Source organism: Phyllostomus discolor, chromosome 4 (assembly GCF_004126475.2).
Source record: "Phyllostomus discolor isolate MPI-MPIP mPhyDis1 chromosome 4, mPhyDis1.pri.v3, whole genome shotgun sequence".
Lineage (NCBI taxonomy): Eukaryota > Metazoa > Chordata > Mammalia > Chiroptera > Phyllostomidae > Phyllostomus > Phyllostomus discolor.
In genome coordinates this window covers 6,126,787-6,150,704 of record NC_040906.2, presented here as the reverse complement: position 1 = coordinate 6,150,704, position 23,918 = coordinate 6,126,787, and the positions used below count along the sequence as shown (strand labels likewise).

General features: G+C 41.6%; 1 protein-coding gene and 1 pseudogene across 1 annotated transcript in view; both read left to right on the top strand.

Annotated features, from left to right (window-relative positions):
- Window positions 1–23,918, top strand: part of LOC118500399 (nuclear body protein SP140-like) — a 240,638-nt gene that overhangs the window by 172,285 nt on the left and 44,435 nt on the right. The gene's annotated exons all lie outside the window — the stretch shown is intronic.
- Window positions 2,720–5,323, top strand: LOC114495457 (annotated as a pseudogene).

Sequence of the window (23,918 nt, the reverse complement as noted above, 5' to 3'; positions counted from 1 at the left end):
AGCTTATATTTTACTGTGAGAAGAAATGGGGATAGATGGGATTTGGGACACAAGCAAGAATAGGGACTCAGAATGGATTCTCAGGTTTGTGGTTGAAGGTGCATGTTTTATGAGATGGAAGCACCAGGAAAGAGCATGTAGTGGGTTGGGGAAAGAGAATACATTATGTTATGACTGGATAAGTTTGGGGTGTGATTTAGGGCCCAGGAGGAGATGCTGGTGAGCACAGGGATGTACACAAAGGCAGGAGGCAGGGTGGACATAGGGGCACTAGGGACATAATGATGTAACTGTGGCTTTGAGAGTGATTTAACCATCTGGGGCCAAACAAATGGCCAAAAATGGTAACCTGGGGTATTCTTTCTAAATGTTGGAGGAGAAAGACTGAAGGTAACATCATGCATCCGTGAGTCAAGGGAGTAACCCCAGGAGAAAGACAGCACAGACCATAAGTGTTTGGAGAAAGCAGAAGGGTCTCAATAGAGAAAGGTGGACGCTGTCATTCCTGCCTCCTGCTCTTCAACAGCCCACTTCCCTCCTACCCAGCACTCATCAATGGGAGGGCCAGTCCCCAACCTCATTTGTGTGACTTCAGATGGTCACAGGAGGGGAAGAATTTCTTCAACAGACCATGGGATAGACAGGATGTTTCTACCTGAGAGAGAAGAACCTTCAAGCAGTTCTCAAACTTCTGGATTCTCTCAGAAGGCAGAACTAGGAAAGCAAGCACGAGCTTATACAGTTCCTAAAAGTTCATCTTCTTCTATAAATGCTGCTTTTCATTTTTATTGAACTAGGTTTCTGCTTTAATCACCCCCTTCTTCACCCTACTGGTGAGGGTGATATATCCACTAGACATTTGGGAGGAGATGGCAAATAATAACATCTGTCACAGCACAATTGGGTGGACAGATGTTATTAGTCACACCTACTCCCACACTGAGAAAGGAGGTCAATGCCAGACATGCAGGCCTTACTGAGATCACCCCCAGGAACCAAGTGGCCAATGAGGGGCTGCAAATGTGGGGTGGCCCCCTGGTTTCCATGGGAGGTTGTGGCTGGCTTGTGTCAAAGTTTCCCTGGCTCACAGGGAACTGAAACCTGATATTCCAGGATGGGCAGGATCAGTGCTGGTCCCTTGACAAGGAGCATTATTTAGCTGTAGGACCTTATCCAGGGAAATAGAGTGGGGAGAGGAATGTGCAGATAGGCTGTCTGAGGCCATCTCAGTCTTACCAGATGTCACAGCAGCACCTAAGACAGAACTTCAATATTAATCCTTACACTATGTTTTCTTCATTAACAAAAAGCTCAGTCACAGGCCAGTTCATTGTCACAGATACACATGCTTGTACAGAACACAGTGTATCTTCATATCTGCTATGCAAATTTATTAGGTTTTAATGAGTAATGGACAAATTCTGGATGAAAATATTATCAAATTTTATGTTCTCTAAGTGAAATTAAATCTGGTTGAAAGACACATATTGAGACTGGTAAGAAATCCAGTTTCAGTTGATTCTGCATGGGTTGGGAGAGAGCTCTCCACTCTGTTTACAGCACAAAGCACTTGCCCCACTCCTTGGACACTCATAGATGGAGGCTCCATATCAGACATGCCACGCTGAGTCATGGGGCATTTTCCTCAGTCTTCCAGAATCAAAGAACTCCATCTTCCCTGGCAAGACATGGTCATTTGGGTCCATGGTCTTTCCAACCCAAAGGCAATGTCACAGGGCCAGAGGTCCTCCAGGCCCAGAATCCATAGTGCAGAAACCCCTACCAGGCCCTTCAACTCAGAGGGAGCCTACAGCCAAGAAAATGGGACATTTATTCCACCTTATTGATATCCCAACATACCACTTTTCCATGAATCAGTTCAGGCATTGTGTATAGGCATAAGGATTTATCACTTTGTTTCAGAAACTTGATTTTTCTGTAAGGTAATAACATGATTCAGATTCCCATGAAATCATCCTCTTGTTTTGTTGCTTGTCTTTCTGTGTTAGGATCTGTTTTTTGTTTTGTATTGTTTTGTTTTAATTAGTTTATTGCTGTTCAACTACAGTTGTCTGCGTTTTCCCCCTACCCAGCCTAACCTCCTTCTGTCCTTTGCTTCCACCCTCCCCCTTGGTTTTGTTCATGTGTCCTTCATAGTAGTGCTTGAAAACCCTTCCCCTCCCCTGTCCCCTCTGGCTATTGTTAGATTGTTCTTAATTTCAATGTCTCTGGTTATATTTTATTTGCTGTTTTCTTTTGTTTTGGATCTGGTTTTATTAGAAAAAAACTTCTGCAGTCTGGTCACACAGGCCCCTCCTTCTGAACTTCACAGCAGACCAAGACTTCCTCTTCTGACACCTCCACTCCATGCTGCCCCTTCACAGCTCACAGAAACACATAAGAGTCCCTGCAGGCTCACACAAAGACCATGAGTCCTACATTCCCACAGTGCTTGTCATCAGGGGCCCATGGGAATGTGGACCTTATTTTACCTTCTAGGAGGAAAACTCAGGCAAATGCAAGATCTGCCAGGATGGAGGAAGACTCCTCTGCTGTGAAAATTGTCAGAGCTTCTTTCATGGGGACTGTCACCTCCCACCTGTGAACACAAAGAGGTTTGTGAGATGCAGCCCCCTGTCTCCTTTTAGAGACCAATCCTACTGCCATGCACACTCCCCCTGTGAGGTTTCTCCCTGTTTCCTGATGGACACAGAGTGGGGCTGGAGGTACAGGGTCCAGCAGTATGATCCTGAGAGCAGTTGAAAGAAGCTGGCAACAAGAGGGTCATGTTCTCTTCTCTCCTTGGGGAGCAGGGACTAGGGACTTGGTCCTTCACCAACACACTACTACTGTCCTTTCCAGAACTTTCCCAGCACAGACACCTTTTGATGGGAGTGGTGATGCCAATTGTTTGTATTCTGGGCTTATTCAGAAAAGGAGGAAAACATGCCTGGTTTCCTCATTTCACTACATTCCAACTGGATGATGAAAGCCTAAGGTCCCCATGGGTTAAGGTGCAGTCTTTGGTGCTCAGGTTAATGGTCAGGGCTCCCTGTGCTCCTAGCAGCTCAGACAACAAGAGGAGATCCCACTACCCACTCTGACTCAGCCTTCCACCCACTCACCCGCTGTGGTTACCCTCTATAGGTATCACATGAGAATTCTGGGTACCCCTGAAGATGTCCCCTTCATCCCTAGCCTGAGCCTACTGGCTATTCCTTAAAGAGAACAGTGACAGCTATAGTGATGGTGTTGCTTTCTGGGCTTTGCCCTTTCTCACTTATATCTGACATCTCAGGAATGGCTGGAACTGTACCTTCTGCACAGCAGAAACTTCTTCACGAAGTCTGCAGTTTTACCAGGAATCTGAGGTCCTGGTGAAGGAGATGGATCCTGGGAAGAAGTTGGTGAGTTGAATGTGACCCCAAGTGTTTTCTGTTCTGTTCACATGTAAGAAATCAATCAGTCACAGGATGAAGGGGAGGGTATCAAACGATGCCTCCTCTTCTGAATGTGTCTCAGCCACACTGAAAACTCACCACAAACTATATGCAGGAAAAAAACAAACAAACCAGTCATTACTTGTTAGTGTCCAAGAGCAATACCAGCGTGGGGAAACTTCCAGAAGATTGATTGGGCTTGTGTCTCTCAGGGCATGCCTCTGGGCGCATTCTCTCCAAGCTGTTTTTCATTCACTGCCTCCTTCTTTTGCAGAAATGTGAGTTCCTGCTCTTAATAGTCTATCACCATTTAGAGAGCAACATTTTCCCAAATATTCCACGTGGAAGTTATGTGAGTAACAATAAGAAAACATCAATACAGACCACTATGATATTACCTGACCTTGACATGGGCACTTGTGGGATTTATGATCTGAAGCCCCTGGGAAGTAGAGCATGACATACTTTATCGTCACCTTGGATTTCTGCTGGATTTGATGGGAATCCACAAAAGACATTGAATTCTGTCAAAAATCTCCATTTGATTGCTATTGGTATATTTTTCACCAGGTTACAAAGGCTTCCCAATACCTAGGGAAACTTAGGACATTGGACATGATCAAGAAGAAACTAATAATGGATAATTACTCCAAAGTGCAAGATTTTATGGATGCCATGAACAAATTTTTTCATGACCCCAGGGTAAGTGGCTATCATGCACTCATTGCATTTTCTTTCCATGAGCTTCTCTGCTCTCATTTCCTGGTGCTGGGGATTATTTAGAGTTTCCCTCAGATTTTATGATCAGCCAGTGTGAGCAAGAGTTCAGGAAGTGAGTGGGCTTTTACATTAAGGATTTCAGCTCACCAAGGAGAGGAACTATGAGTGAGAAGATGTGCCTGCTTCCAGACCCCTTGAGAGCTTCAGTAAAGGCAACAGGTGCCCATTGAGAACAATCACATCCTTCTCCCTCCACACCTACAAAGGAGACTGCACCCTAAAGTCACATTATTCCTCTTACCTCTCCCCATTTATACTTAATGAGACCTCTCAGAAGTCCCAAAATGCAGAGTCTTTTGCAAGTGACTCCCTATATAGTTAACAGGGGTGACCAAAGGAGAATAGAAGTGCCAGTGTGAAAGGAAGACCACTGGTTGTACTTAGAAATCTGTGATATTTCATCACTTCTAAGATCTTAGGTTACTATTCTAACTCTCACTGAAAGAGACAACCCAGACCTAAGGAGTGAGAGTCCTCAAGTGTAGTAATGATTTCCCATTTTTGTCTAGTCATCAAGAAGTAATCATGCTGTTAGAAAACAAGTTGCTGTTAGCTGTGTGTGTTTTTAAACTTAACCTGGTTAAGGGTCCTGATATTCTCAGTTGCAAGGTGTCTAAATGACAATGATAATCAGTATCATTATTTTTGTCTGTTTTTTCTTGTAGCGTGAGAAATTACACTTAAACCAGGAGGAATTTATGAAGAAATTCAAAGAGGTCTTCGCTATTAAGGAAACAAATTAGAACAGTGCACTCATGCAGTGCATGCTGTTGGCACCCTGAAACATCACGCTGCTTTCTGGCACATTTCTTATCCCCCTGCTGCGATCAGGTTGGCTGCTGATGCCACCTCTCCACAATGTATTGCTTTGGGCTAAATGGAGCCAGATTCACCTGAATGTTGTATCTCTGTGGGTTAGGGGGTGGTTCCCACCCCAAGGTTGAAACACCTATGTTCAGTGACTCCATGTCCCCCAGGGACTGAGGCTACAACTATTGTCCAGCTATAACCATATCCTTGCTTAGCTTTCTCCTCCATGGTATCCTACATCCCTTACACTCCTCCTCCTGAGAGAATCCTCACAATAAATCACGTATTCAAGACACTTTATCTGAGGCTTTGCTTTTGGGAGCCCACCTTAACATAATGGTTTTAACAAGCCAGCCCTTAGGCATGGAGTACTGAGTTGGAAGGCTCCCTAGACAGATAGTTCCAGCAGAATATAGATAGTACCTGGGGTGCTCATGCAGTGTGGTTCCAAAAGCATTCACCTTCAGTAACTGAATGTCATATAGGGGAAGATGTATACTACCTGATGCAATTGTTTAGCATTCACAAAGGGATAAATAGTAACCATAAGAACTCTATAATGTGGTGGCTATTTCTAAACACCAGTAATGTCTTAAATATTGAGTATATGATGGCTTAAATGTATTGATTATTACCTAAAGCTAGAAAGCAGGCAGTGAGACAGTCCTAGCACAACTCCTAATTTTATGAATGATAGAACTCCACAGAAGACTGAATTCTAAGCTCAGTGTGACCTCTTGAGTCAAAGTCAAGGCATGATAAAAAAAAGCATGAAGCGCTGAAACTCAGAATGGGGTTTTCTAGGTAGATGCACGTGAACTCTGAAAGCAAGACCCCTCTGATTCCACAGACTTGAAAAGTCGTCCCTCATCCTTATGTGTAAAGACCCCTATCATACCCCCATTTAAGACTATGCACAGTTCTCTCAGCATAACAAAACTAGGAATATAAGAGATAAGACTGCTAGCTGAACAATTCAGGAGAACTTCAGGACTAGGAAATTTGTGTGGGACTGGATCCTGGAAAAGCAATGCTACAAGGTACCACTGATGGGCAGTGGCGGCTACTTATACAGGTACACTCTCCTGTGCCACACAGATTAATTAACCTGATAAGTTCCAAAGGAAATGATTCTTGGTGATTCTTAGTGGCTGCTATATAGCACAGTGCACACTAGATAGAGTGAAAGAAGAATAATAAACTTGCCAGGGTCAGCAAAATGGAGTTGGGGCACTCAAAACCCTTAGGAAGATGGCACAGCTCTGCTCTCTACAACTGGAAACCCCATCCTTCAGGTGACTGTGTCCTCAGGAGGCCTCAGAAACACCACCTTAGTGAGCATAAGAAATGCACTGTTAAGAGGGCACCTGCATCCTTAAGATGATCACATGGGACTGTCGTCTGCAGCCTGGAATAATGTAGGAATCATGTACAGAGCTGGATTCCCTCAGAGCAAAGGAAATGATAGGATTCCAGAGTAATTTAAGCTATGTGGCAGTACTAACTTATCAGAGAATGATGAGAAATCTCCATAATGAGCAGCAAGCTTAGAATGACAACCAGGGACCTTGACCCATAGATGTCTAAGGAAATAGCTCATAGAAGATGGTGTTCTCACAGGCAGAACAGAGCAGCCAACAGGATATTGCTTCATCTATCTCACCAAAAGATATTTTTAAAAGATGATCAGATGGTTCAGGTGCTACCTGAAAGAAAAGACAGCATTCCTTGCCTCCTTTCCAGACCTCAGCCAATCCTTGCTCCAAAAGCTATTGTTGGAAATGAAGACAGTTTTTATCAGAAAGGAGGGTGCAAATGTACAGAGTAGTAATTCCCTGAGTTCTTCACCAAAGGGGCCTATGGCCATTCACTCAAGCAACCATATTCAAAACAAAGAAAACATATAGAAATTTTAAGGGTTATCAATAGACTGTCTCAGTTCACATTTGAGGGCCCAAAACACCACCTGTTAGTGTACACTTCTGAAGGTAAGGTAATGTCCACCTAACACTAAGTCCACTTGATCCATGCAGCCATCCAGCAGTCATTTCCCAAGTTCCCAAAGGTATAATCAGGACACACATAGCTGTTGGCCAACCTGGTTTCCTATCCTATCATTCCTTAACCTAGGAAATAACAATGTGTGTCCTAGGAAAGGCTAGATGGAAGGCTCTGAAACTGAAGTTTTCTTTAGTGAAAACAGTAGGTTAAGGCAATGTCATCATTCTGGCAGAGAGGGGAATGACAGAGGTTGGCACCACCTGCAAACACTTAAGTTTCAAGGGATAAAAATCCCCATTGCATCTGCATGTGATTCAGTGGTCTGGCTATGTGATTTCTGGCTACTAGTTGACTAATAGTTACTCAGGCAAAGGTGGGGTTTAAAGCACCCAGCGTTAAGACGTTGGTGGACTGCTTTCCTCCCTGTAACAGTCCCTAAAGAAGAGCCCAACTAGTGGTTCTTCCCTTCTACAGAGTACAGCCCCTCATACCATCTGGCCAGAGAGCTCAGTTGTCAGTTTTTCCTGATTTGGGTCCTAAGTCACACCATACCAACCATGGAGTCTATTCTAGTACCCTGGGCAACCAGAAAAACACATGTGCAAGACCGCTAAACTGCTGAGTGTTGCCCCAGTCCTGGCCATTTAAAAGGCTTGGACAAAACAACCCTGGCAGCCATACCAGCAGCCTATGGTTCAGATGATATACGGAGTCAAATTTATAATGCCATCTAGTGAGGCAGCCCATACTACAATGCTGTTCAATTCACTAACTCAGCCTGTGGTCTCACCCATTCAAGGAGCCTACCCAGTAAACTCACTCAATCATAGAGTGTAGTTCATAACCTGCCCAGTGAGGGAGCCAGAAGAGTGACACTGCCCAATTGTTGAATAGTCTCTATCCCCACCCAACTACATCATGCAGTTGGAGGTCCTTCCAAGTCAGAGAATCTGGCTAATTACCATGCCCAACAGCAGAGCACAACCAACAATTTTATTTATTGTGAAGCCAAGTCTGTAACTCTGCCAACTTAAGGAAACAACATTTGGCCTCACAAGGTTTCATATCACATTCCAAGGCCCAGTATGGCTGTGAAGCCCTTCTTGTTGCCCCAACTGAACATGAAATCCATCCAGAAGCAACATCAGGCTAAGGACTATATCCTCAAACTTCCCCCACACAGGAGCCATTGCCACACAGAGCCTGTAACCCTGACACATTGCAGAGTCTGACTTGTGGAACCTCCATACCTCAAAACACAGCCTGAAACATCACCCAACAAGAGGTGATGGTAAAACTCAGCAAGTGGACCCATCAAGCCCCAGAGCACATTCAGCTGCCCAGCCTGATCAGGAATCCCAACCAGCAGACCCACAAAACCACAAAACTCAGCCAGCATCCAACCACCAAACCCAGAGCACAGGCATTAACTTTTCCAACAAAGACCCTGTTATCATGCCCCACACCCCTATGAAAGCTACCAAGTCTTCTGTTTGTTCTCTACTCCAAACTGAGCTGACTGATAAAAACATTTTCATGATGAAGTGAGCCTTTAAAGTCTGGAATAGACACTGCTCACTTATATGCACTGATACCAGCACAAGGAATCAAGGGTCATGAAGACTTGGGTAAATATGGCACTATAAAAAAACTAACATGCTTTAATAACTACCCCTAAAAATGGTGATCTGTAAATCATCTGACAAAGACTTTAGAATAATCCCCTTAAAGAAGTTCAGTGAAGTACAAAAACCTGGAGACAGAAAAGTAAATAAAATGAACAAAATGACAAATTCAACAAAGGAAACTATCCAAAAAAAGAACTAAAATACTAGAGCTGAAGAACACAATAACTGCACTAATGTATTTAATAGAAAATGTTAACAGCAGACTCAGTCAAGCAGAAGAGAGAATCAGGGAATTATAAGATACGTTATTTAAAATTATACAGTCAGAGGATAAACCGAGGATGTAAATGAGTGAAGAATAACTGCAGGATTTATGAGACATTATCAAGTAAAGCATAAGAGCATTATGGGAATTCCAAAAGGAAATAAGTAAAAGAAATGGAAAGTCTATTTAAAACAACAATGGTTGAGAACTTCCCATGTTCTGGGAGCAAAATAGACTTCCAGCTCCATGAAGCCCAATGGACCCAATAGGTAGAAATTGAAAAGGGCTACACTGAGTCACCTGATAATTAAATTGTCCATAAGTCAAAGACAAAGAGACGATTTTAAAAGTAGCAAGAGAAAAGTGACTTATCATGTGTAAAAAGCCTCCATAAGTGTATTAGTGCATTTCTTACCAGAAACTTTTCAGGCAGAAGAAAGAGGAATGATATATTCAAGATATTGAAAGAAAAATCTGTCAACCAAGAATAGTACCCAGTGAAAGCTGCTTTTCAGGAATGAAGGAGAAATAGTCTTTCCCCAGCAGCTAAACTTAGGCAGTTCATCACCAGTAGACCTGCCTTATAAGGAACATTAAAGGGCCTTCTTCAGATGGAGGTGTGGGTAGACACACTGCACCTCCTCACACAACCAAAATAAAGTCAGCAACAATTTAGAAACAAGATAACAACCAGATCTTACAGAAAATTGAACCATATGGAAGTCGGACAACCAAGGGGTTAAAATATACACATTCATCCAGACCAGTAGGAGGCGGGGAGTTGGGCAGCTGGGCAGAGAGGGGTTGTGGCACAAAAAGCGATGCTTAATGCATCGTGGGCCCATAGGCATACCAAGCACACAGGTGCTGGCAGACCCAGCGAGGCCATGACTGTGAAGTGAGGCACTGTGCACAAGGCGCCTGGCTGTCCAGACCACATGTGCGCGCAGATAAACCAGGCAAAATTGGGCAGTGAGACAGACTGCGCAACTCAGGGTCACAGCGCTGGGAAATAGAACCTCAGGAAACTGATTGAAAATACCTGCAGGGGTTGAGGGACAGGGAGAGATTCTCAGCCTCACAGGAGAGTGCATTGGAGAGATCCACATCATCCAAGAATGTACACAATCCTACCCACATAGGAATTAGCACCAAAAAGGCCCAGTTTCCTTGCGGGAAGTGGTGGAAGGGATGGAAATCCGACAGAGAGCAGAGCAAGTGCCATTGTTTCCTTTCAGACCCCATCCCCACATAGAATGTCACAACCCAGCAACTGGGTTTCCCACCCTGGAGAACACCTAAGGCTCCACCCCTCACTACATAACAGGAGTGACTAGACAAAGGAAAAAAACAAGACTCAAACTGAAGTACAAATCAAAGCTCCAGAGCCAATATTTTTAAGTGACCAAGAGATGGCCAACCTATCAGATGCACAGTTCAAAGCACTGGTGATCAGGATGCTCACAGAATTGGTTGAATTTGGTCACAAATTAGATGAACAAATGAAGGCTACAATAAGAGCAATGAAGAAAAATGCATAGGGAACCAATAGTGATGGGAAGGAAACTGGACTCAAAACAATAGAGTGGACCAGAAGGAAGAAAGAAACAAGGAAACAGAAAAGAATGGAAAAATAAGAATTCAAAAAAATGAGAAGAAGCTTAGGAACCTCCACGACATTTTAAACGTTACAACATGCGAATTACATGGGTACCAGAAGAGGAAGAGGAAGAGCAGTGAGTGGAAAAGCTATTTGAAGAAATAATAAAGGAGAACTTTCCCAATCTGGCAAAGGAAATAGACTTCCAGGAAGTCCAGGCAGCTCAGAGAGTCCCAAAGAAGTTGGACCCAAGGAGGAACACACCAAGGGACATCATAACTACATTAGCCAAGGTAAAAATGAAGGAGAGAATCCTAGAAGCAGAAGAGACAAGGAGACAGTAACCTACAAAGGAGCTCCCATCAGACTGTCAGCTGATTTCTCAAAAGAAACCTTACAGGCAAGAAGGGGCTGGAAAGAAGTATTCCAAGTGATCAAAGGCAAGGACCTACATCCCAGATTGCTCTATCCAGCAAAGATTTCATCTAGCATGGAAGGGCAAATAAAGTGCTTCTCAGATAATGTCAAGTTAAAGGAGTTTACTATCACCAAGCCCTTATTTTATGAAATGTTAAAGGGACTTAGCTAAGAAAAAGAAGATATAAAGCATGTATAGTAAAATGACAGCGAACTCACAATTATGAACAACCACACCTAAAACAAAAAGAAATTAAGCAATCAACTAGAACAGCAGCAGAACCAGAGAAATGGAGATCACATGGAGGGTTATCCACAGGGGAGTGGGAGGAGGAGAGAGGGGGAAAAGGTACAGAGAATAAGTAGCATAGAAGGTAGATGGAAAATAGGGGGAGGGTAAGAATAATATTGGAAATGTAAAAGCTAAGGAACTTATGACACGTGGACATGAACTAAAGGGGGAAATGTGGGTGGGAGAGGGTGAGCACAGTGGAGGAGAGTGAAGGGGGGGAATTGGGACAACTGTAGTAGTATAATCAATAATATATATATTTTTAAAATGATGTTAATCAACATCATAAAAACATGTACATGAGTAAAACTCCTTGTGATTTTTTCCTATTTTTGTTTGTTTTTTTTATTTTAATAATTGTTCAAGTACAGTTTTCTCCCTTTTACTCCCATCCCAGACCACCCACTCAACCCTCCCCACTTCCCCCCATTACCATCCTCCCCCTAGTTTTTGTCCATGAGTCCTTTAAATTTGTTCCTTTAGGCCTGGCTGGCATAACTCAGTGGATTGAGCGCGGGCTGGAAATCAAAGTGTCCCAGGTTTAATTCCCAGCCAGGATACATTCCTGGGTTGCAGGCCATAACCCCCAGCAACTGCACATTGATGTCTCTCTCTCTCTCTTTCTCCCTCCCTTCCCTCCCTAAAAATACATAAATAAAATCTTTAAAAAAAATTTGTTCCTTTAAACCCTACCCATTCTCTCCTCTGGTAACTCTCAGTCTATCCTTTATTTCAGTGTCTTTGGTTATACTTTGCTTGTTTCTTTGTTTTGTTGTTTGGGTTCCTGTTAAAGGTGAGATCATATGGTATTTGTCTTTCACTGCCTGGCTTATTTCACTTAGCATAATGCTTTCCAGCTCCATCCATGCTGTTGCAAAGGGTAGGAGCTCCTTCTTTCTTTCTGCTGCATAGAATTCCATTGTGTAAATGTACCATAGTTTTTTGATCCATTCATTTACTGATGGACATCTTGGTTGCTTCCAGCACCTAGCTATTGTAAATTGTGTTGCTATGAACATCGGGGTGCAAAGGTGCTTTTGTATTGGTGTTTCAGGGTTCATAGGATAGAGTCCCAGTAGTGGAATTGCAGGGTCAAAAGGCAGATCCATTTCTAGTTTTCTGAGGAAGTTCCCATACTGCTTTCCATAGTGGTTGTACCAGTCTGCAGTCCCACCAACAGTGCACTAGGGTCCCCTTTTCTCCACAACCTCTCCAACACTTGTTGTTTGTTGCTTTGTTTATCATGGCCATTCTGACTTGTGTGAAGTGGTATCTCATTGTGGTTTTAATTTGCATCTCTCTGATAGCTAGCGATATTGAACATCATTTCATGTGTCTTTGGATCTCCTGCATGTCCTCCTTGGAGAAGTGTCTGTTCAAGTCCTTTGCCCATTTTTTAATTGGGTTGCTTGTCTTCTTAGAGTGGAGTCATGTAAGTTCTTTATATATTTTGGAGATTAAACCCTTGTCTGAGGTTTCATTGGCAAATATGTTTTCCCATACAGTTGGTTCTCTTTTTATTTTGGTACTGTTTTCTTTAGCTGTGCAAAAGCTTTTTATTTTGATGAGGTCCCATTTGTTTATTCTTTCCTTTATGTCCCTTGCTCTAGGAGACATGTCAGTAAAAAAGTTTCTGCGTGAAATATCTGAGATTTTCCTACCTATGTTCTCTTCTAGGACTTTAATGGTTTCATGTTTTATATTTAAGTCTTTTATCCACCTTGAATTTATTTTTGTATAAGGTGTAAGTTGGTGCTCGAGTTTCATTTTTTTGCACGTGGCTGTCTAGTTCTCCCAACACCATTTGTTGAAGAGGCTATTTTTATTCCATTTTATGTTGCTGCTTCCTTTGTCAAATATTAATTGACTATAGAGGCTTAGGTTTATTTCTGGGCTCTCTATTCTGTTCCATTGGTCTATGTGCCTGTTTTTATGTCAGTACCAGGCTGTTTTGATTACAGTGGCCTTGTAGTATAGTTTAGTGTCAGGTATTGTGATCCCTCCTACTTTACTCTTCTTTCTCAAAATTGCAGCAGCTATTCAAGGTCGTTTATGGCTCCATATAAATTTTTGAAGTGTTTGTTTTATGTCTGTGAAATAAGCCATTGGTACTTTAACAGGTATTGCATTGAATGTGCAAATTGCTTTGGGTAGTATGGACATTTTGATGATATTAATTCTTCTAATCCATGAACACGGTATATGTTTCCATTTGTTTTGTGTCTTCCTTGATTTCTTTCCTAAGTGTTATGTAGTTTTCTGAATACAGGTCTTTTACCTCTTTGGTTAGGTTTATTCCTAGATATTTTATTTTTCTTTCTGCTATTTCAAATGCAATTTTTTTCTTGATTTCTGCTTCTGCTGTTTCATTGTTGGTGTACAGAAATGCCTTTGATTTCTGGATATTGACTTTGCATCCTGCTGTTTTGCCAAATTCATTTATTAGGTCAAGCAGTTTTTTGGTGGAATCCATAGGATTTTCTATGTACTCTATCATGTCATTGGCAAACAGTGACAGTTTTGTTTCCTCCTTTCCGATTTGGATGCCTTTTATTTCTTTTTCTTGTCTGATTGCTGTGGCTAAATCTTCCAGTACTATATTGAATAGAAGTGATGAAAGTGGACAGCCTTGTTTTGTTCCTTATCTTAGTGGAAAAGATTTTAGTTTTTGCCCCTTGAGTATGATGTTGGCTGTAGGTCTCTCATATATGGCCTTTATTATGTTGAGGAATGCTCCCTCTATTCCCACTTTGCTGAGTGTTTTTATCATGAATGGGTGCTGTACCTTATCAAATGCTTTTTCTGCATCTATTGATATGATCATGTGGTTTTTGTCTTCGCTTTTGTTTATGTGATGTATTACATTTACTGAATTGCGAATATTGTATCATCCTTGCATCCCTGGAATGAATCCCACTTGGTCATGGTATATGATCTTTTTAATGTACTGTTGGATGCGGCTTGCCAGTATTTTGTTGAGGATTTCAGCATCAATATTCATCAGTGATATTGGCCTGAAGTTTTCTTTCTTTGTTGTGTCTTTACCTGGTTTTGGAATTAGGATTATGTTAGCCTCATAAAAATAGTTTGGGAGTCTGCCCTCTTTTTGGATTTTTTGGAATAGTCTGTAAAGCATAGGGGTTAGCTCTTCCTTAAATGCTTTGTGGAATTCTCCTGTGAAACCATCTGGTCCAGGGCTCTTGTGTGTTGGGAGTTTTTTGATTACTGCTTCAATTTCTTTTGCTGTTATTGGTTTGTTCAGGCTTTCTATTTCTTTTACATTGAGTTTTGGAAGATTATATTTTTCTAGGAATTTGTCCATTTCACCTAGGTTTTCAAATTTCTTGGCATACAGTTCTTCATAGTAATTTCTTACAATCCTTTGTATCTTTGTGGTATCTGTGGTAATCTCTCCTCTTTCATTTCTGATTGTGTTTATTTGGGTCTTTTCTCCTTTTTTCTTGATGAGTCTGCTTAAAGGCTTGTTGATTTTGTTTATCTTTTCAAAGACCCAGCTCTTGGATTCATTGATCCTTAGAATTGTGCTTTTGGTCTCTATGTCATTTAATTCTGCTCTGGTCTTGGTTATTTCCTTCCTTCTGCTTGCTCTGGGCTGTCTTTGTTGTTGTTCCTCGAGTTCTTGTAGATGTAGGGTTAGGTTGTTTGTTTGAAATGTTTCTAACTTTTTTAGGTGGGCCTGTATCGCTATGAACTTCCCTCTCAGGACTGCTTTGGCTGTGTCCCACAAGTTTTGGGTTGTTGTGAGTTCATTTTCATTTGTTTCCAGAAACTTTTTTATTTCTTCCCTAATATCATTCTTGACCATTCATTGTTTAATAGCATGCTATTTAATCTCCATGATTTTGAGTGTTTTGGGTTTTTTCCCTTGGGGTTGGTTTCTAGCTTCAGTCCCTTGTGATCTGAGAAAATGCTTGGTATGATTTCAGTTTTCTTGAAATTCTTGAGGCTTGTTTTGTGTCCTATCATGTGGTCTATCTTTGAAAATGTTCCATGTACGTTTGAAAAGAATGTGTATTTAGCTCCTTTGGGATGGAGGGTTCTATATATATCAATTAAGCCCTTTTCATCTAGGGTGTTGGTCAATGCCACAATATCTTTGTTGATATTTTGTTTGGAAGATCTGTCTATTTTTGATAGTGGGGTGTTAAAACCTCCCACAATAATTGTGTTGCTGCCAATATCTTTCTTGAAGTCCTCTAAGATTTTCTTTATGTATTTGGGTGCTCTTATGTTGGGTGCATATATATTTACAATATTTATATCTTCTTGGTGGATTCTTCCACCAAGTATTATGAAATGACCTTGAGTCATTATGAAATTCTTCCTTGAGTATTATGAAATGACCTTCTGGGTCTCTCTTTATGGTCCTTTTTTGGAAGTCTATTTTGTCAGATATGGGTATTGCTACCCCGGCTTTTTTTTCCCTGTCCATTTGCTTGGAAAATTTGTTTGCAGCCCTTTACTTTTAGTCTGTGTAGATCTTTTGTTATGAGGTGGGTCTTTTGTAGGTAACATATGTGTGGGTCATGCTTTCTTATCCATTCAGCTATTCTATGTCTTTGGATTGGAGCATTTAATCCATTTACGTTTAAGGTTATTACCGATAGGTACTTATTCATTGCCATTTTCGTATTTGTGTTCCTCTCTCTCTCTCTCTTTTCCTTTCTTTCCTTAAAGCAGTCCCTTTAGCATCTCTTGCAGAGCTGGTTTGGTGGAGGTGTATTCTTTTAGACTTCTTTTGTCTGGGAAGCTTCTTATTTTGCCTTCTATCTTGATTGAGAGCCTTGCTGGGTAAAGTAGCCTTGGTTGCAGACCTCTGGTTCTCATTATTTGGAATATTTCTTGCCATTCTCTTCTGGCTTGGAGTGTTTCCATTGAGAAGTCAGCTGTTAGCCTTATTGGGGCTCCCTTGTATGCTCCTTCCTGTTTCTCCCTTGATGCCTTTAATATTCTTTCTTTGTCTTGAAATTTTGCCAATTTAATTATGATGTGTCTTGAGGTGGGCCTCTTTGGGTTCCTCTTGATTGGGACTCTGTGTTTCCTACATTTGTGTGACTTTTTCTCTCATCAAATTAGGGAAGTTTTCCATCATTACCTTTTCAAATAGGTTTTCTATCCCTTGCTTTTCTTCTTCTCTTTCTGGTATCCCTATTATACGGATATTATTACATTTCATATTGTCTTGCATTTCTCTTAATCCCTCTTCATTGTTTCTGAGCCTCTTTTCCTTTTCTTGCTCTTTCTGGATGTTTTCTTCTACTTGGTCCTCTAGCTCGCTGATCCAATCTTCTGCTTCATCGATCCTGCTTTTCATTTCTTCTACTATGGTCTTCAGTTTAGAAATTGTATTCTTCATTTCCTCTTGGCCCTTGTTGATAGTTTCTATTTCCTTTTTCATGTTGATGTAGTTTTCAGTGAGTTCATTGTAGCTTCCCTGTAGTTTCTGGTAGGTCATTGTGAGCTCGTTGAACTTCCTGATGATCATTGCTTTGAACTCAGTATCTGATAGTTGAATTGCCTCTATTTCATTTAGCATTCTTTCTGAGGCTTCCTCCTTTCCTTTCATTTGGGGATTGTTTCTTTGTCTTTCCATTGTTTGTGAGACTCTTGTTGTTAGCCTCAGCTTCTTAAATTGATCTGTTCTGGCTCCGTTGGTTTGTGGTGTGAACTTCTTTAGTAGAATAGCAGTGAGTTTCAGTGGTGCAGTTTCCTTGATCTCCCAAGCTCACTCGTCTTGGGCTGTCATTTAAGTTGGCTTTGTGTTTGCCTTTGGGTTTTGATTGTTGTTGTGTCTTTCTTTGGTGGTTCCTTCCCACCAGCTGGTTAAATGAGGGTCACTCTGTCCACCACCTCTTGTATTTTGTTGTGCTGGTGAGGTCAGGCTGTGTTGGTGGTTCCTTTATTGTTGGGTTTCCTCTTCCTGTGGGTATCCTGGTGTTCACCGCCTACACCTACTCTTTTTTGTCATCAGTTGCAGGGGGAAGGCAAAATGGTTTAAGACAGCAACAGAGTATTCTATGATATTTACAGTAGCAGCAAGTAGAGAAGAGATAGGAGATCCTTTGACTATGTATAGTGTTAACCATGATCTTCCACCCAGCTAGCTGATTTTTAGAAAGGATGGAAAGAAGATAAGACTCTTGTTGGGGAAGGAAGGATTGTGAGTTGGATCTATAAAGCAGGGAGGATGTGGGAGTTCCGATTCTGAAGTCAGGTGAGAGTAAAGGATAGTAATTAGGTGTAGTGTGTGAGAGAATAGAGTTAACCACTACAGTAATAGAGGTCAGGAAACTTTGAAATGGGCTAAGATCTGGGAGGGGTGTTGTGAAGTAATTACAATTGTGTGGAACAGCAATTATTTACAATAATATTAGGGCAACAATCATATAACAGAATCTATGAGATCTAGGTAACAAGAATAGGGAGTACAGAGCCTCGAGTAGTATGCTAATGGGACACAGGTGAGTTAAAGGACAGTAGATTAGCAATACACTATGGAAAGAGATATCGAGAAAGCTCTCAGGTCATACAATATATCCAGCCTAGCAAAGCAGACTACAAAAAGAAGAGGGATACAAAAGTACTATTAAAAAAGATGTAAGAATACTGGAAAAATAATAATAATACAAATATGCAATAACTTGCAGGTTCTCTGTAATAGCAGAGTGAAATTTGTCTCACTGTCCCAGCTGTTGTGATGCCCCTTCTTTGGGTTCAACTTTGGTCTTTTCACAGATCTAGGATTTTGTCTCACTTGTAGGTGTTTAGAAAAAATTTTAAAAAATATAAATAGAAAAGTCAGACAAAGGAAGGAAGAAGAGATAAAATTGGAGGAAAGGAAGGAGGAAGGAATAAAACAAGAAATCAGGAAAGAGAGGAAAAAGAAATCAAAAGAGAATAAAAACAATAAAAATTTAAAAATTAAGAATTGTTAAAAAATAGAATCAAATTAAAAAGTCTCTTGGTTTCAAAGTGGCCAAACTGGTTTTTCTGGTCTTGCTGGCTGCAGCAGGTTGAGGAGTGATTGGTATGGCTTTTCTTCCTCTGTCAGTGGCGCTTCCACTGGCTCCCACACTGTCTAGGAAGCTAACATGGCTCCTCAGCCTTGCACCCTGTGTGTGGGAATCAGGTCTTTCCCCAGGGTTACTTCTGTGGACTCGGGTGTGGGGATGTTCTCCCTCCACATGCACCCTTGGCTGGATGGCAGGGAAGCTGGAGTGATTGATCACTTTAGGAGAAATCCCCAAACAGTGTCTGTCTATTCACTCCTTCCTCTTGGGAAATTCCTCCTGTTCAAGCCTGCTGCTCCACACAGTGGCCTGGCTTCTCCCGCAGCCAAACTCTCTAGCCAGACCAGTGACTGCAGGGATCTGGGCCCACTGCTCCACCCAGCCCCTCCCATGTCCACAGCCCCCAAAGGTGCTCACAGCCCTTGTGTGTTTGCTAGCACCTGGATTCCTCCCAGTGCCGCTCAGACCTTGTTTGGCTGGGAAGGGAGCCTTTGTCCAGGCTCTCTCCCAAGGACTCTGTGGCAAACCCAGCAGCGGGCACTGGGCCTGGGGCTGCAGCCCCCAGACAACAAGCTGGTCCTTGGGACCCTACCTTGTTACAGCACTCTTCTAAGGGACCGGTTTTTTGGTTCTGCCACAATCCTTGGTCCCCTATTTTCACATATGCTGAACTATATTGGTTGCTTGCTTCTCTACTCCATAGATCGGTCAGGATTTTCTCCCCTGAGTAAAGAGAAGCAGAATCTGCTCCTTCCTACTCCGATGCCATCTTAGCCCCACCAAACTCCTTGTGATTTTAAATAAGCAATTGAATTGAGATCCTCCAATATTGTAATGATATTAAATGCTTCACTACAACTATATTTTAAATTTTAAAAATACATTCAGATATCCATAACTAAACAAATACCATATGAACTCACCTATAAGTGGGATGTAATCAATAAAACAAGCAAACAAAATTAAAGCAGAGACATTGAAAATATCCATAACTATAATAATTTACTTTTGGATACACAATATTACAAAGATGTAAATTCTTACATCAGTACCCTTATATAGTATGGGGAGAAGTAACTAAAATGTCTCCATATTATCAAATTTGAGTTGTCATCAGCTTCAAATAAAAATTATGAATATAAGATATTTTATGTAAGCCTCATGCTAACCACAAAGGAAAATCCTGTAGTACATACACAAAAGATTAGGACAAAGGAGTCAAAATAAACAAGCACATGTCATCAAATCACAAAGGAACACTGTAAGAGAAAAAGAAAGCAAGGAAAAAGATATATGAAACAATAAGGAAGAATTAATAACAGTGGAGAACTACAATGCCATACTCTCAAGGATGTTAGATCATTCAGATAATTAATGGAAAACTGACAGATATGAAAGACACTATAGCTCAAATGAAATTGGCAAAAATATACATGTTTCATCCAACAGTAGAACACATTGTCCTCAAGCACACACAGATTTTTTCAATATAGTTTACTGATTATGCTATTACAGTTGTCCCATTTGCCCTGTTTATCACCCTCTACCCTGCATACCTACTCCCACCCACATTCCCCCCCACTTAGTTCATGTCCATGGGTTGTACATATAAGTTCTTTGCCTTCTACATTTCCTGTACTACTCTTACCCTCCTCCTGTCTATTTTGCACCTACCATTTATGCTATGCATTCCCTATACCTTTTCGCCCATTGCCCCCCTCCCCTTCAATGCTGATAACCCTCCATGTGATTTCCATTTTTGTGATTCTCTTCCTGTTCTAGGTGTTTGCTTAGTTCATTTTTGTTTTTGTTTTTGTTTTTAGGCTCAGTTGTTGATAGTTGTGAGTTTGTTGTCATTTTACTGTTCACATTTTTTATCCTCTTTTTCTTAGTTAAGTCCCTTTAACATTTCTTAGAATATGGGCTTCATGATGATGAACTCCTTGAACTTGACATTATCTGAGAAGCACTTTATCTGCCCTTTCATTCTAAATGATAGCTTTGTTAGATAGAATAATCTTGGACATAGGTCCTTGCCTTTCATGATTTGGAATACTTCTTTCCAGCCCCTTCTTGACTGTATGTTTTCCTTTGAGAAATCAGCTGATGGTCTGATGGGAACTCTTTTGTAGGTAAGTGTCTCCCTTTTTCTTGCTGCTTTTAAGATTCTTTTTTTTAAGATTTTATTTATTTATTTTTAGAAAGGGGAGGGAGGGAGGGAGGGAGGGAGAGAGAGAAAGAGAGAGAGACATCAATGTGCAGTTGCTGGGGGTTATGGCCTGCAACCCAGGAATGTACCCTGGCTGGGAATCGAACCTGGGACACTTTGGTTCCCAGTCTGCGCTCAATCCACTGAGCTACACCAGCCAGGGCTCGCTTTTAAGATTCTTGCTTTACCTTTTATCTTTGGTAACTTAATAATGATGTGCCTTTGTGTACTCCTCTTTGTGTCCAACTTCTTTGGGACTCTCTGAGCTTCCTGGATTTCCTAGGAGTCTATTTTCTTGCCCAGATTAGGGAAGTTGTCCTTCATTATTTGTTCAAATAAGTTTCCAATTTCTTCTCTTCCTCTTCTCCTCCTGGAACCCCTATTATTCAGACACTGGAATATTTAAAGTTTTCCAAGAGGTTTCTAAGCCTTTCTTCATTTTTTTTTAAATTCTTGCTTCTTCATTCTGTTCTGGTTGAATGTTTATTTCTTCCTTCTGGTCCAAACCAGTGATCTAAGTCGCAATTTCCTTCCCATCACTGGTGGTTTCCTGTACATTTTCCTTTATTTTACTTTTCATACCCTTCACTTTTTGTGGATTTTGTGACTATACTCAACGAATTCTGTGAACATCCTGATTACCAGTGTTCTGAACTGTTCATCTGATAGGCTGGCTATCTCTTCATTGCTTAGCTGTATTTTTTCTGGAGCTTTGATCTGTTCTTTCATTTGGGCCATTTTTTTCTGGGCATGCCTTGTTACCTAGTAAGGGGCAGAGCCTTAAGTATTCACCAGGACAGAGCAACCCATGTTGCTGTGTTGTGGTGCTGTATGTCCGGGAAGGGGTCCAAGAAGGAACAATACCACTTGTTCAGCTCTTGGCCAGCTTTCAGTCACTTCCTCCACTACCCACAAACAAATTGGTGCTGATTCCCAGGTGGGTGGGTTTCTGTGCATTTTAAGACCCTATGCGTCTCTCCAACAAACTCTTCTGTGAGGCTGGGAGTTTCTCTCAATGCCTCAACCGCCACAGGTTTTTTCAGTCAGAGTTTTTAAGGCTTTAGTTCTCCACACTGGAACTGTTGGTTGTGAGATCTGTTCCTCCCAGTTTATCCACACACAAATTTAGGACCACCTGCTCTGCTAGCCACCACCTCACCTGGTCCTCCAGCCACTGCCTTGCTGTGAGTCCTCTCTTCCCTGACTGCCCATCTCTGCCCCTCCTATCAGTCTGGGTGAATGCTTCTTCTTTAACTCTTTGGTTGTCAGACTTTCATACAGTTCTATTTCCTGTCAATTCTTGTTGTTTTTTTGTTTTTAAATTTGTCGTTGTCCTTCTTTCGGTTGTGAGAGGAGGCACAGTGTATCAACCTATATCTCCATCTTGGTTGGAAGTCAGATTTTCTAGGATAAACCATAACTTAGGTAATAAGTCTCAACATACTCCAGAAATTAAAAATTGTGTTTTTTCCAATTACAATGTTATGAAACTAGAAATCAGTAGCAAGAAGAAACCTAAAAAATTCACAAACATATTGAAATGTAATCCTTATCATGATTCTAATGGATATTTTTCCAGAAATAAAAAAGTAAATCCTAAAATTTCTGTGGAACCACAAAAGATCCTGCATAATCAAAGGAATCCTTAAAATGCAAAATAAAGCTGGAGGCATCGCATTTTATGATTCAAACTATAATACAAAGCTCTAGTCATCAAAACACAGGTATAAAACACAATGATACAGGTGTAAAAACAACACATAGACAAATACAAAAGAACCAAGAGACCAGAAATAGATCCATGTAAAGGCAGTTAACTAATACTTGACAGTAGAGCCATAATACTCAATGGGGAAAGGATAGCTTCTTCAATAAATGGTGTTGGGAAAAGTAGATATTCACAGGAAAAAGAATGAAACTGGGTCTTCTGTTATACTTCTAAGAAAAATTAACACAAAATGGACTGAAGACATAAATGTAAGACCTGAAACCATAAAACTGCTGGAAGAAAACAAAGGGAAATGTTTTTTAACATTGGTCTACAGTGGTTTTACATATGTGGCACCAAAAGCCCAAACACCAGAAGCAAAAATATTCAATTGGGATGACATCAAACCAAAAAGCTTCCACACAACAGCAACAACAAAATAATCGACAAAATGAAAAGGCAATCTATAAAATGGGAGAAATTATTTATGGACCAACATATCACTAAACAAGTATTTCCAACTGATTTTTTTAACTGCTCAACACATTGCTTTCAAGGGTCTAATTCCCCAAAGAGAGCCTGGCTGGCAGGCTGGCCGACAGGACAGCATCTGAATTAACAGCCCCTCCACTCCTGCACACACAGCGTATGTGTTGTCCACCCAGTGAAACCTGTGTCTCTGGAAGAGAGGGCAGGTGGACAGATGGCCATGGGGACCATGGCTGACTGAGGATATCACCAAGAATACTGCAGAGTGGGCCATGCTGTCTAAGAGGAGAAATAGGACAGTCCCAGGCCAGTCACAGGGACCACAGATCCTGGAACTTTTTCTATGGAGGAACAGCTTGTCTGTGGCCCGGTTTCCCTGTGCTATAGAGAAAAGGGCTGAATTTGTCATCCTGCTAGAAGGGAGAGTGTCTACCCCACCCCAATGGACAGCCAAGAACAAGGAAGGACACTAAGCAGCCATCTTGTCTATCCCGTTTACCTAGTCTCAAATGTGAGCTGTTTTCTGGGGAGCTCAGCTGTGGTCTTGGGTGGGGAGTGTGGGGATGCAGAAGGACATGGAGCTCCCAAGGTCCTAAGGCTCTTGGTAACCACCCATCACCAAACCTCCAAGAGAAACCCCTCTCGGCATCAGCTCACACACTGCTCTGCTTTGCTAGAGAGAAGTGCTGTTTGTTGAGGAGACCCGATAATCTCCAATTGTCTCTGTGTACTGTGGGTGGGGAGATCTCCCAGCAAGGCTTGACAAGGGCCCACATCAGAGATAAGGGGCTGAATAAATAAACCATTAATAAAAACCAGATTTGATGCCTCATTCACACTCCTCCTTTACCAAAAAGCAAATATTCTTAATCTTCTTGGCAACAACATATATTTCTCACCATTCTAGGTGGCCTGTAAAGTATTACCTCCACTGAAATGTTAGGATAAACCCTGTTTTTGCTCCAGCCATATTGTTTGCTCTGTATTTTATTTATAAAGGAGCCCACTCTAATAGGCGTGTGTTTCTGCTCCCATGTACAGAAGTACAAAGTGTATCTACCCTGGCTTGTGGGTCCCCTAACAAATATGTGCCTCTGACGCTCTGCACAGCAGCATCTCCCTTCCTCGGTGGGCAGGGGCTCAGAGGCACTGGACCCACTGGGCTTCTCCAGGAGTCAGAAGAGGGCTGGGCCTGGGAGTGTGCAGCGTGGTCTGCTGCTTATGAGCAGGGATGAGACTTCTGCTTCT